The sequence below is a fragment of the Cervus elaphus genome, chromosome 19, assembly GCF_910594005.1.
Source record: "Cervus elaphus chromosome 19, mCerEla1.1, whole genome shotgun sequence".
Classification (NCBI taxonomy): Eukaryota; Metazoa; Chordata; class Mammalia; order Artiodactyla; family Cervidae; genus Cervus; species Cervus elaphus.
The window spans coordinates 37,424,169-37,437,118 of NC_057833.1; the positions used below are offsets into that span (position 1 = coordinate 37,424,169).

General features: G+C 39.5%; 1 protein-coding gene across 1 annotated transcript in view; it reads left to right on the top strand.

The window, feature by feature from the left end:
• The first annotated feature begins 1,198 nt into the window (after positions 1–1,198).
• Positions 1,199–12,950, top strand: part of MAP3K13 (mitogen-activated protein kinase kinase kinase 13) — a 161,093-nt gene continuing 149,341 nt past the window's right edge. Inside the window, exons 1-2 of the mRNA XM_043873868.1 lie at positions 1,199–1,332; positions 3,830–3,956. The gene's annotated coding sequence lies outside the window, so the exon portion shown is untranslated. The remainder of the gene's footprint in view (positions 1,333–3,829; positions 3,957–12,950) is intronic.

A 12,950-nucleotide genomic window follows, 5' to 3' on the forward strand; every position in this document is an offset into this window, starting at 1 on the left:
ACTTGAAATGAACCCAGCAGTGGCCAGACCAGAACATTCAAATGATCACCAGAATCCTGTGGGAACTGCTGGGTTCTACTGTTCCTCTCTCTTGGACTGGGGGCATTTTCCTAATTCTTTCCACTGAGAGTGAAGGTCTTGCAAGTGAATCTGCTTTTACTTTATTAACACCTGAGGCATATTTTGGAAATGGAGGAAGATAGCGAGTGTTTTTAGACTACACTTCTGATCCTAGCCCTACGACTAATTGTGTCACTTATGGTCAGTTACTTCTCTGGATCCAGTTTTCCTTACTTGTAACATCAAGAAGTTGACTAAATAATTATCTCCAAAATTCTTTTCAGTTCTAACAATCTGTACATTTTTTGTTCTAACGATAAACCCTCAGCTCAGCTGGTCCCATCTTTTTTTCCTGGGTTGACTTTCTTTCTCCCATAATAACCTTTAAGCATCTCCACCTTTTTGAGGGCAAGGCTTGGCTTTTATTCATCTCCCCCAAGTTGGGTAGCACAGTACCCAAGCAGGTAATTTCAAGTAGCGTTGAAACTGATTCTTATACAAAATCCCTTCTTTGTCTGGAGAAGCTTACAGTTCAGCTGGGAGAATACCAAGCATCATTAATCAACCACTTAGTTAAAAGCTGAGGATAACAGGAAAATCGGTTCCAACCTTCTTTACCACTTATATGTTCCAACCAGAGTTACTGTGTAACTGGTAACAGTTAACACTCTGAATGCTTTCACTGTGTCAGCGCTTTCCATGTATTACCTCAAACAATACACACACAACCTTCTAGGCACTAGTATCATCTGTTTCAATCTTGAGGAAAATGGCACAGAGAAGTTAAGTAATCTGCCTAGGTAATACGGTTACAAGTGAGAGGTAGCATCACTTGAGCAAAACTGAGAAAACATTGTGACTGTCCGAGGGACTTGAGTCTGGAGAACAGTGACGAGTTCAATGTAGAGAAGGAGCAGACGCAAGCCATCGTAGAAGGCTACAGAAGCCGGCAAAAAAGTTTGAAAAACAAACAAAAATCCCCCACACTTCTCCAGGCTGGACTATATAGCCGGAGTTTAGGAAAACAGGCGGAAAAAAACTTGGTAAACAAGATCTGGAGAACGCCTGGATCTCGAGAGAACCGGGGAACAAGCCGGAAGTAGCGTCAACTAACTGCGTTGGGGTCTTAGCGGGACTGCGGGGCCGGGAGGCATTCGGGCCGGACGCGACACCCGGAAGTTACGCCCTGGAGGCGGTACCTGGTTGTGGAGGGCGTCGCGATGGGCGGGGCGGGGCGTCCGTCGTCGTCCTGGAACCGTGGATTCCAGGCAGGTAACTTGCGTGCCGAACCCGGACCGAACAAGGGTGAAAGTTGGGCTTGGGGGCTCAGTTTGCTCAAAACTCCAAACTCGGGCAGGGAAACGTGGCTCTTGCTTGATATCGGGGCTGGAGGAAAGGTTCCTTGCCATACGGCTCCCTGGAGAGATAGGGATACGAAGAACTTTATGGGAACGGGGTCGTAAGGGCCGAGCTCATGGAGGAAAAACAGATAGGCTGAGTCTTCTAGGAATCGGTCTTGGCTTGGGTGGGGGTTTGGGGGTGGTGGTGGTGGTCACAGGATCGTGACTGTTGGCGCTCGGAGGTGAAGACACAGAACCTGGACACTGAGATGAGCTGATCTAGAGTTCATTTCCCTCGTACCGGCCCCCCATCCAATTCTGCTAGTAGGGAACAGCGACATCGTCTTTTCTTAATCTAGGACAGTGCCTTGTCACTATTAGGCATCATTAGATGCTGTCAAATGGATGAATTAATGAACGCACGAACCCAATTCTGGCTCACCTGGGGGAGCTTCTAAACTTCAGTGTTCCTACTTCTGAATGTAGACGTGATGCCAGCTTAGTTTGCTCACTAGTGACTTTGAGAATGTCAGTGCAGTAGAGGTTCGGGACGTTGTTGTTGTTGTTTTGTGGTTATTGAAACTTAGAAACGTGTCTTAATATTTTTCCCTGAGGTGGGTGAAGAGGAAAGGCGATCAGTTGGACTTTTTTCAGGTTCCTTCACTTTTCTGGGAATAACTTCCAGGTGAATGATACCGGCCAGGAGTTGGCCATCAAATAGATTGCAGTTGTAGCAATGAGCTTCTAATTAGTGTTGACGTTTGTGCGTGCTAAGTCGCTTCAGTCGTGCCCGACTCTGCGACCCTAGGGACTGTAGCCCGCCAGGCTCCTCTTGCCTGGGATTCTCCAGGCAAGAACACCGGAATGGGTGGCCAGACCCTGCTCCAGGGAATCTTCATCATCCAAAGATCAAACCCTAAACTCCTGCGGATCCTGCATTGCAGGAGGATTCTTGACCACTGAGCCACCGGGGAAGTCCAATTAGTGTTTTAAGTGCTTCTTTTCTGTAATATAAACTTATTTTTCTTTTTCATAATGTTTTCTCTCTTAAATTGGGGTGCTTTTTACATTTGAGATGTAAGTGATATACTTCTGTTTCATAACAAAGATTAAAATAGTTATGTACAACAGTCCAGTCAGAGAGTTCATCTGGTGGATACACAAAAATTTTGTGCGTTGTGCCTCGGACTCTGCAACCCCGTGGACTGCAGCCCACCAGGCTCCTCTGTCCCTGGAATTTTCTGGGCAAGATTACTGGAGTGGGGTTGCCATCTTCTATTCCAGGAGATCTTCCTATCCCAGGGATAGAACCGTTACCGCATGTCTCCTGTGTCTCCTGCATTGGCAAGTGGATTCTTTACCACTGAGCCATCTGGGAAGTCCACATAAAGGGTTAACTCCTTCCAAATAGTTGTAGGAGGCTTCCAAAAGAATGAATCTCTGTAGGTTAAATTGTTTCCGTAGTGAAGTATTTGTTTAAGTGTCTTGAATGGAATAAAGAGTGGGCATGTGCTAAGTCCCTTCAGTGGTGTCCCACTCTTTGCAACCCTATGGACTATACAGCCCACCAGGCTCCTCTGTCCATGGGATTCTCCAGGCAAGAATACTGGAGTGGGTTGCCACTTCTTTCTCCAGGGGATCTTCCTAACCCAGGGATCCAACCTGCGTCTCTTGTCTCCTGCATTGGCAGGCAGGTTCTTTACTGCTAGCACCACCTGGGAAGCTCAAAGAGTGGGCATAGACCTAAATAACCTGATTCTTTTTGGTTGTCAAATGGGAAAAAAGTGCAGATGACACATCAGGCTTGTAGTAAGATCTGGGCATGAATCCCTATCAAGATGCATTGATTGATTTAGATCTAGGGAGGTGATTGTGTGTAGGGGTTTCTATCAAATGAGATAGTTCCTAAATGGTTCTAGAAGGTTATTATTAGTTTGGATGTAATGGAGTAGGAAAACCTGAATTTATGGCTTTTTCTCTGTTTTACAAGGAAGAAACTAGTAAGCATTTTTAGGTTTAATGATCTAAGATGTTATTAAAAATAGGTTGGAAAAAACTAAAAGTAGAGATTTGAGTACCTTATTGAAGTCATATAATTTTTAAAAGTTTGCCTGCCTTTAATGCTTATTTTCCCAATTTCTGGAAATTGCTGGCATCCAAATGATTTTCACCTTTGTGTGCTCTTACTGTGGTATGTCTTTTAGGATACATGTAAATTTGGTACAAAGTAATGTTTTGAGATCCTTTAGATTGATGTTAATATCATAAAATTTAATTTTGCTACCTCAGTGTGCTGTTCAATGTCATGTCCATTAATTCTGCACATCTAAATAACTATATTTGTAATACTTATTGTAACTGTTATTCATAATAAATTGGTATCCAGGTGGTGACTTAGCTATGTGCATTGACATTCTTGAGGTTTTCAGTTTTGCAGAACTCTGATATCTGTGAACGCTAATATGGACTTCATTTAAAGAAATCCACGGACCATTGAAGGACAAAAACATGAATCAGTTTGTATTTTGGCATTCAAATCCTAGCACTTTGGGAAAGGTAAGTTGTTAACTGTTTTATGTTAGGTGAAAAATATTGATAGAATAGCCCTGGATTGGTCTAGAAAATTATAGGATTGTGATTGAAAAATATAGGCTGAATCTCTTTGAATTATGTTTTAATCCAGATCTTCCAAAGAAGTTTGAGTTTTGTTCATTATATATGAGGGAATTGTTACTATTTCTCTGTAAGAATGATCAGAAATTAGAGAGATTGACAAGATATGTTATTCTTGGAACATTATTGCTCTGTTTTCTTTCTGTTGAATCTCCTTTCAACATTTTAGAACCTGTAAGTATGGGGTCTCAAACAGTCATTAAATCACCGCACATCCAAGTTTGGCTCTGTAATAGTATGTGTCCCAAATCTAGCCAATTTTATTTTATGCTTTAGGTTAAAGCAAGAAAAGAAGCCCCTAAGTGTCTTAAAAAAAAAAAAAAATCCTGTCTTACATATGCTATTTTTCTTTTTCTCCATTTAAAAAAATATCTTAGATGATTCATTCTCCAGGCCTTTAATCTTTCTGTCCCAGGGGCAAATTTAAATTTCTATTTTTCCTGGTTGAAGAGTTTTTAATTTTAAAAACTTTTAACTTCTAACTTTGCAATAATATTAGGCACCTTTTAATCACTAACTATTAAACTTATAGTTTTTCCTGGTCTCTGTAGACAAACTGACTTCTTGTTTGGAATGCATTCATTTCTAAAAATAGGTTTTACTTCTAGGAATCCGTCTTTCAGATATATTTGCACTTGCACATAAAAATTTGTTTATAAACATATTCATCACCATGGTATTTGAAATTAAGAAAACAACAACTATAAATAACCTAAAATCCTTCAGCAGAGTCTGGTTAAATGAACACTTTCATAGAATGTAGTATCTGCTGCTCTTAGAATGAGTTAGATCCATAGGTGGGGATAAGGAAAAATCTCTAAGATACATTGTTAACTGACATAAACAATATATAACTGTATGTATAGTATATTTTCATTTGTGCTTTTGAAAGCATGTATTTCTATACATACCTGTAAAATTTCTTCAGATCCATATAAGGAACTATTGACACAGGTACTCCCAGGGAATGAGACCAGAAGTCTAGAGAAGGAAGGAGTCTCATGTTTTTTCTGTATTCTGTTTCTGGTGGATTGATTTTTTTTTTTTAATACTATGAACATTTATTTTTAATGCTAAGAAACAAACAGCAAGGCTTTAGGTTAATTATGTGAACTCATTACTATTCCTTATGTCTATTGTCCTTACGATTATTTGCACTATTCAGGAGGAATGAGGTTGCACAAGTGAGTTGTTTATTTCAGAGCTGCATGAAAGGTTTGGTGATGTTTTAATATGTTTGTAATCTTGACATTAGATTATTATTCATAATAAGAATTTTTTAATAAATTAGGTGCTTAGTGTTGCCGAGTTCAATGCTCATACACACTTTATAACATGTGCCTGACCTCCCTATGTGATGCGGGTATTGTTACCTTTGTTTGCAAGCTATGTTTGTGTTGGATTGGCATGGTTCTTCTGAACCTCTCTTTATTGCTGAATGGATGGACTTGTTTGGATTAAATTACTATTTAGCAACTCTACTCTTTAAATAGACCTTACTGTTATTATTTTACTTTGTTCTTGAAGTCTGGAACTGGCTTAAGGCATTTCAAAGAATGGCTTGTTCTCTCTGTTATAAAATCAGGAAGCCAGAAAGATCACTTAGATATATTTGGATAATTTCATTTTGCACTGAGAATATTCCTTTTAATTGCCTGTTTATCTGCCTTGGACTCAGCAAAAATTTCTGATGACTTCTCTAGCCATCTTTCTCTCTCTACACTTTCATTGGGTGAAGTTTGGAATAAGATTAGTGTTTCAGTACAGTGGGTTATACAAGAAATTTGAAGATGTAATAGTACCATTTTGTTAGTGGAGGGATTTTATTGGAAACTTGCTGGAGAATAGGCTATGTAAGATAAATACCTATGTGACATTACTGTCATAAAATACATCATTGTGTGTCTTGTTAGAAGCAAAATGAAGGCCACTAATCTAGGGGCTGAGTCATGATGAATTGAATAGAGCAGATTATGGTATGCCAGGTGTTTTATATTGATACCACACTGGCTGACTGTTTTGCATATAAATCATTTCTATTAAATAATGCTTTGCATCTTGAGACCTGTGGGACTAGTCAGTACTGGCCACAGAAGGTTGGGAGGAGGGGGAATCATTGGGCAGAATGCCTAAAGTAGGAGTCCTTATTCTTGCTAAGAAAATGGATAGCAATGAATTGAATCCAAGGGTAGACTGTGTTTTCCTGAGTTAAGACGAATGTGGTAAAGGTGACTTATAGAAAGAAAAGAGATGAAAGTAAATTATATGTAGAGAACATAGAATTGGGCAGATACATGTGTGTGTATGTGTGTGCAGGTACATATATAATACATTATATATTTAAAATATGTATATATATTATTTCACACACGTATATATTTTATATATATTTTGTGTGAAAACCACAAGTTCTGCATAGGAAGGTATCCAGTTAATACAAGAGGAAAAAAAATCAGTATTTTAAGGCCTCAGAGCTGGACTGTGAGGGGTTAATTCATAATAGTGAGAACAGCTTGAAGAATTTTGGCAGTGTTAAAAGATCATTCACAGGGCCCAAGTGATGTTAAGGTAGGCAAAAGCCTGAGGATGAGAAAGTTAAAATTTAGTAACATGTAAGATTATGGTTAAGGATATCTCTTAAGATTCTGTTTTGTGCCATTGTTTTGAATGGGGGGAAAAAGAAGAACTGAAAAGTATATTGCTGTTCAACTTGAATTCAGCTAGATTCATAAGCTTTTCCTAGTGTGCCAGTTGTATATGACCAAAATGGATTAATTGGACCCATTACCTACAAAGCAATTAGTTTTTGTATATTAATTATTAGATAAACCTGGAAGAAGGAGAGAATTGTTTTTAATCAATCTTATGATTATATAAAAGGACAACTGTGATGATCCAAGTTGAGAGCACTGAGACTACTTTGTTTAGAAAAAAGAAGACTTGGAAACATTGGAGAAATGCCATAGGAAGTGCACTTGTTCTCTGTTACTTGACACCAAAACTAGTTCTAAATGAGAGAAGGTATAGATAGAACTAGTCAACAGTGGAACAGATTGTGTTCAGAGGCAGTGAACGCCAAGTCGTTAGGGTCTCTTAAGCAAATTTTGAGTGTTGGCAATGTTGTAGAGGGTACTTCTCATTGTTTGGAAGATTGTACCAAATTATCAATAAGGTATCTTTTAAATCTGAAAAAAAAGTATACTGCAGTAAAATGTTTTATTATGGTATGTGTATATGTTCTGTTATCCCTGTATTTAAATTCTGAGAGCTAACTTACCTGCTGCTCATTTATCTACTAACTTCAGTTAACTTATAACCAGAAAATAAAATTACCTGAGCTTCCAAATTAGAAGACACAAAATCTATATGCTTTTCTCAGGTCTTTACTCAGTTCATTTACATTTAGACACAGTTTAACATGCTTAATTAACTGGGTTTAACTCCAGTGTATTAGAAGCAACAGATTCTAAGTGGGCCGAAAGAAAGTTGCTCAGTTGTGTCCAACGCTTTGCGACCCTATGGACTACACAGTCCAAGGAATTCTCTAGGCCAGAATACTGGAGTGAGTAGCCTTTCCCTTCTTCAGGGAATCTTCCCAACCCAGGGATCGAACCCAGGTTTCCTGCATTGCAGGAGGATTCTTTACCAGCTGAGCCACAAGGGAAGCCCCTCAAATAGAGGCAGGCACATTGACAAGTGTGGACAGCAACAAAGTCAGAAAACTGACCAATTATTTTGAAATTTGTAGCAACCCAGGCTTTTTGGTGAGATGAGAACTCTTCTATGTTCATGGATATTCAAAATGATAACCCTGACTGAACTTAAATAATTTGTGTTCAGTATTTTCTATTTAAGAATACCTAAATTTTAGAAAGATTTCTTTAGTTTGTTTTGTAGGACAGATATTTGGCATCTGGAGAGGGTACATGCATTGTACAGTGTAGAGTTAGGACTCTAGAGCAGTAAACATAGATTTGAATCTGGGCTCTAGTGTCTAGTTGCTGTTGTGTTAATTAAGTTTATTATTCAGTCTAAGCCTCAATCTCTTCTTCTATAAAATAAGAAATTACTGAAAAGTAAGTGTATGTAAAAGATTTGCTTATATTAGGTGTTAAGTAAATAATAGCTATTATTATTTCATTATTACCATAAAGCCTACTCTACCTTGAATTTCTTGCTCTTCAAATAGAGTAAGAACAAACTTACCTGATAATTTTATTGTAAGTTTATATATATTAATGCTAATAAAGGTGATGACATGCTTAAAAAACCTTTTTAAAAAATCTTGTAAATAATCCATGTCCACTTTACAAAAAATGAGTGAGTGAAGTCGCTCAGTCGTGTCTGACTCTCTTTGCGACTCCGTGGACTGTAGCCCACCAGGCTCTTCCATCCATGGGATTCTCCAGGCAAAAATACTGGAGTGGGTTGCCTTTTCCTTCTCCAAGGGGTCTTCCTGACCCAGGGATCGAACCCCGGTCTCCTGCATTGCAGGCAAATGCTTTAACCTCTGAGCCACCAGGGAAACCCAAAAATAATAGGATATAGAAAAAAAGGATATGTATACCCCTCCAAAAAGGAGTAAAGTCATCTATAATCCTCTACCACTGTTAATATTTAAGTGACGTCCTTTATTATTATTATTTTTGGCTGTGCCGGGTCTCTGTTGCTGCATGGGCTTTTTCTCTAGTTGTGGTAGGCCGGGGCTACTTTGTAGTTGCAGCGTGTGGGCTTCTCATTGTGGTGACTTCTCTTGTTGCAGAGCACGGGCTCAGTAGTTGCAGCTCTCAGACTCTAGAGCACAGTCCTAGTAGTTGTGGCTCAGAGGCTTAGCTGCTCTGTGGCATGTGGCAACTTCCTGGACAAGGGATCAAACCCATATCTCCTGCATTGGCAGGCAGATGTCTTTCCCATCTGAGCCACCCAGCTCAGTGGGAAAGACATCTGCCTGCCAATGTAGGAGACACGGGTTCAGTTCCTGGGTCAGGAAGATCCCCTGGAGAAGGGAATGGCTATCCACTCCAGTATTCTCGCCTGGTGATTTCCATGGACAGAGGAGCCTGGCAGGCCATAGTCCATGGGGTCACAAAGAGTGAGACACGAATGAGTGACTAACACACACACACACACACACACACACAAAGCCACCAGGGAAGCCACGTGCTTTAAAGTGCTTTGACATTCCTATAGGACGTCACTTCTGAGTAGTGACGTCTGAAACTGATTCTACCTTACTACTGTTGGAAAACGTAAATTAGTCACTACACTAGCTATTCTGTGGAGAAGGCAATGGCACCCCACTCCAGTACTCTTGCCTGGAAAATACCATGGACAGAGGAGCCTGTAGGCTACAGTCCATGGGGTCGCTAAGAGTCGGACACGACTGAGCGACTTCGCTTTCACTTTTCACTTTCATACATTGGAGAAGGAAAAGGCAACCCACTCCAGTGTTCTTGCCTGGAGAGTCCCAGGGACGGGGGAGCCTGGTGGGCTGCCGTCTATGGGGTCGTGCAGAGTTGGTCATGACGGAAGCAACTTAGCAGCAGCATCAGCAGCTTGCTATTCTGAACATGCAGTGAAAGATTGTGACATGGCACAATGTTGATTTAAAGAAAGCCCTAGTTCTGGAAAGCTTTGTGTAATGAAAACAGTTTTGTTAGAGTAGTGGGTGTAGATTGGTGCTGTGGGGCTGGATGGCCTGAGTTTGAATTCTGACTCCACCCCTTACTAGCTGTAAGCTACCTGAAATTTCTTAACTTCTCTGGACCTCAGTTTCTTCACATGTAAATTGGGGATAATAGTAATATCTAATTTATGAGATCATTTTGAGGATTGAATGAATTACTCTACTTAAAGTGCTTAAAGTAGTCCTGGTGCAAAGTGTAGACTCAATTTAGATGTAAATTGCTCTTATTAATTTTTAAAAGCTTAATTCTTTCTTGGGGGAAAAAAAAAAGCATGTTTACAGGAGCAGATTAAAGAAACAAGTTAGAATGAGCACAAGAGTAGTCAGTGAGATATACTACATGTTTTTCTTTTGAGCTTGCAAAGTGGTCTGAATTTTTCCATTTGAAGGCTTTGTTAATTTTTCTACCCATTTAAATCTCAAACCACGATATTACCAATGTAGCTTCTTTCTCTACCCCACAAAATCAGTTTCTTTTTATGTTGTCTCATCCAGCAAATATTTTGACCATGCTTTCAAAAATCAAAAGCCCAGGAAATTATCATTAAATCAGTTTATCTGACTATAGCCCATGGTGGTTCTGTAAGAACTTTAAATTCAGTTGCAATTTGATGTGAAGAATGTTAATCAAAGTGATAAACCCATTAACATATTTATTCTTTTGGTACACTATATCTCTTTAAAATTCTTCCCTTTTCTTCTTAATTCCTTTTTGCTTTCTTCTCTTCATCATAGTATGTAGCAATCTGATTAATTACTGGTCAAAGAATTACAGTTTTTTAAAACCCTCAAGAAGTTTTATTAGACTTGCTAGTAGTATCTTTCTGTGTTTTGTTTTAAAGTATCAAGTATAAGTTTTTGAAGACCGTGGGGCCTACCATGATTATGAGTTCAAGATTTGAGTTTGAATCACTTCATCAAGACTTGGATCCTCTTCAAAAGCCCCAAATCTCACCTGTATTAAAGCTCTCCTTTGAACCCTCTCACAAAAATAAAAGCTTTAATGACTAAAGTCCATTAGTACATTACCTTTTATATCCTTTTCTCTAATTTCTCTTCAATTTCCTTGGCTTTTAGGGTCTTTTCATGTTGTTTATGTTCCTTTAGAATACAGCCAAGGAATCTGTGCTTTCCAAAAGAATATGTGTCCAGGGGCCATAAGTTTTCACTGATAGAGAAGTGTAAACTTGGCATGATAAGCTTAGAATCAGGTCTTTTGTTGTATCCTATAAAAACCTGAGTCAACACTAAGAAGATGAGGATGAAGTGGTAAAAATATGTGAGGTCAGATTATGCTCTCAGAAACTATGTTAGTTTTAGGGGAAAGAACCCTCAACCCATAAGTTAATGATTCTTAGTCTCTCAACTTGGAGTATGGAATGAAGCAGGGCAAAGGCTAATAGAGTTTTGCCAAGAGAACACACTGGTCATAGCAAACACCCTCTTCCAACAACACAAGAGAAGACTCTACACATGGACATCACCAGATGGTCAACACCAAAATCAGATTGATTATATTCTTTGCAGCCAAAGATGGAGAAGCTCTATACAGTCAGCAAAAACAAGACCGGGAGCTGACTGTGGCTCAGATCATGAACTCCTTATTGCCAAATTCGGACTTAAATTGAAGAAGATAGGAAAAACCACTAGATCATTCAGGTCTGACCTAAATCAAATCCCTTATGACTATACAGTGGAAGTGAGAAATAGATTTCAGGGACTAGATCTGATAGAGTGCCTGATGAACTATGGGTGGAGGTTCGTGACATTGTACAGGAGACAGGGATCAAGACCATCCCCATGGTAAAGAAATGCAAAAAGGCAAAATGGTTGTCTGAGGAGGCCTTACAAATAGCTGTAAAGAAGAGAAGCGAAAAGCAAAGGAGAAAAGGAAAGATATACCCATTTGAATGTAGAGTTCCAAAGAATAGCAAGGAGAAATAAGAAAGCCTTCCTCAGCCATCAATGCAAAGAAATAGAGGAAAACAACAGAATGGGAAAGACTAGAGATCTTTTCAAGAAAATTAGAGATACCAAGGGAACATTTCATGCAAAGATGGGCTCAATAAAGGACAGAAATGGTATGGACCTAACAGAAGCAGAAGATATTAAGAAGAGGTGGCAAAAATACACAGAAGGACTGTACAAAAAAGATCTTCATGACCCAGACAATCATGATGATGTGATTACTCACCTAGAGCCAAACATCCTGGAATGTGAAGTCAGGTGGGCCTTAGAAAGCATCACTATGAACAAAGCTAGTGGAGGTGATGGAATTCCAGTTGAGCTATTTCAAATCCTGAAAGATGATGCTGTGAAAGTGCTGCACTCAATATGCCAGCAAATTTGGAAAACTCAGCAGTGGCCACAGGACTGGAAAAGGTCCGTTTTCATTCCAGTCCCAAAGAAAGTCAATGCCAAAGAATGCTCAAACTACTGCACAGTTGCACTCATCTCACATACTAGTAAAGTAACGCTCAAAATTCTCCAAGCCAGGCTTCAGCAATATATGAACCATGAACTTCCAGATATTCAAGCTGGTTTTAGAAAAGGCAGAGGAACCAGAGATTAAATTGCCAACATCAGCTGAATCATCAAAAAAGCAAGAGAGTTCCAGAAAAACATCTGCTTTATTGTCTATGCCAAAGCCTTCGACTGTGTGGGTCATAATAAACTGTGGAAAATTCTGAAGGAGATGGAAATACCAGACCACCTGACCTGCCTCTTGAGAAACCTGTATGCAGGTCAGGAAGCAACAGTTAGAACTGGACATGTAACAACACACTGGTTCCAAATAGGAAAAGGAGTACGTCAAGGATGTATATTGTCACCCTGCAGAGTACATCATGAGAAACGCTGGGCTGGAAGAAGCACAAGCTGGAATCAAGATTGCTGGGAGAAATATCAATAACCTCAGCTATGCAGATGGCACCACCCTTATGGCAGAAAGTGAAGAGGAACTAAAAAGCCTCTTGATGAAAGTGAAAGAGGAGAGTGAAAAAGTTGGCTTAAAGCTCAACATTCAGAAAACTAAGATCATGGCATCTGGTCCCATCACTTCATGGGAAATAGATGGGGAAACAGTGGAAGCAGTGTCAGACTTTATTTTTTGGGCTCCAAAATCACTGCAGATGGTGATTGCAGCCATGAAATGAAAAGATGCTTACTCCTTGGAAGGTAAGTTATGACCA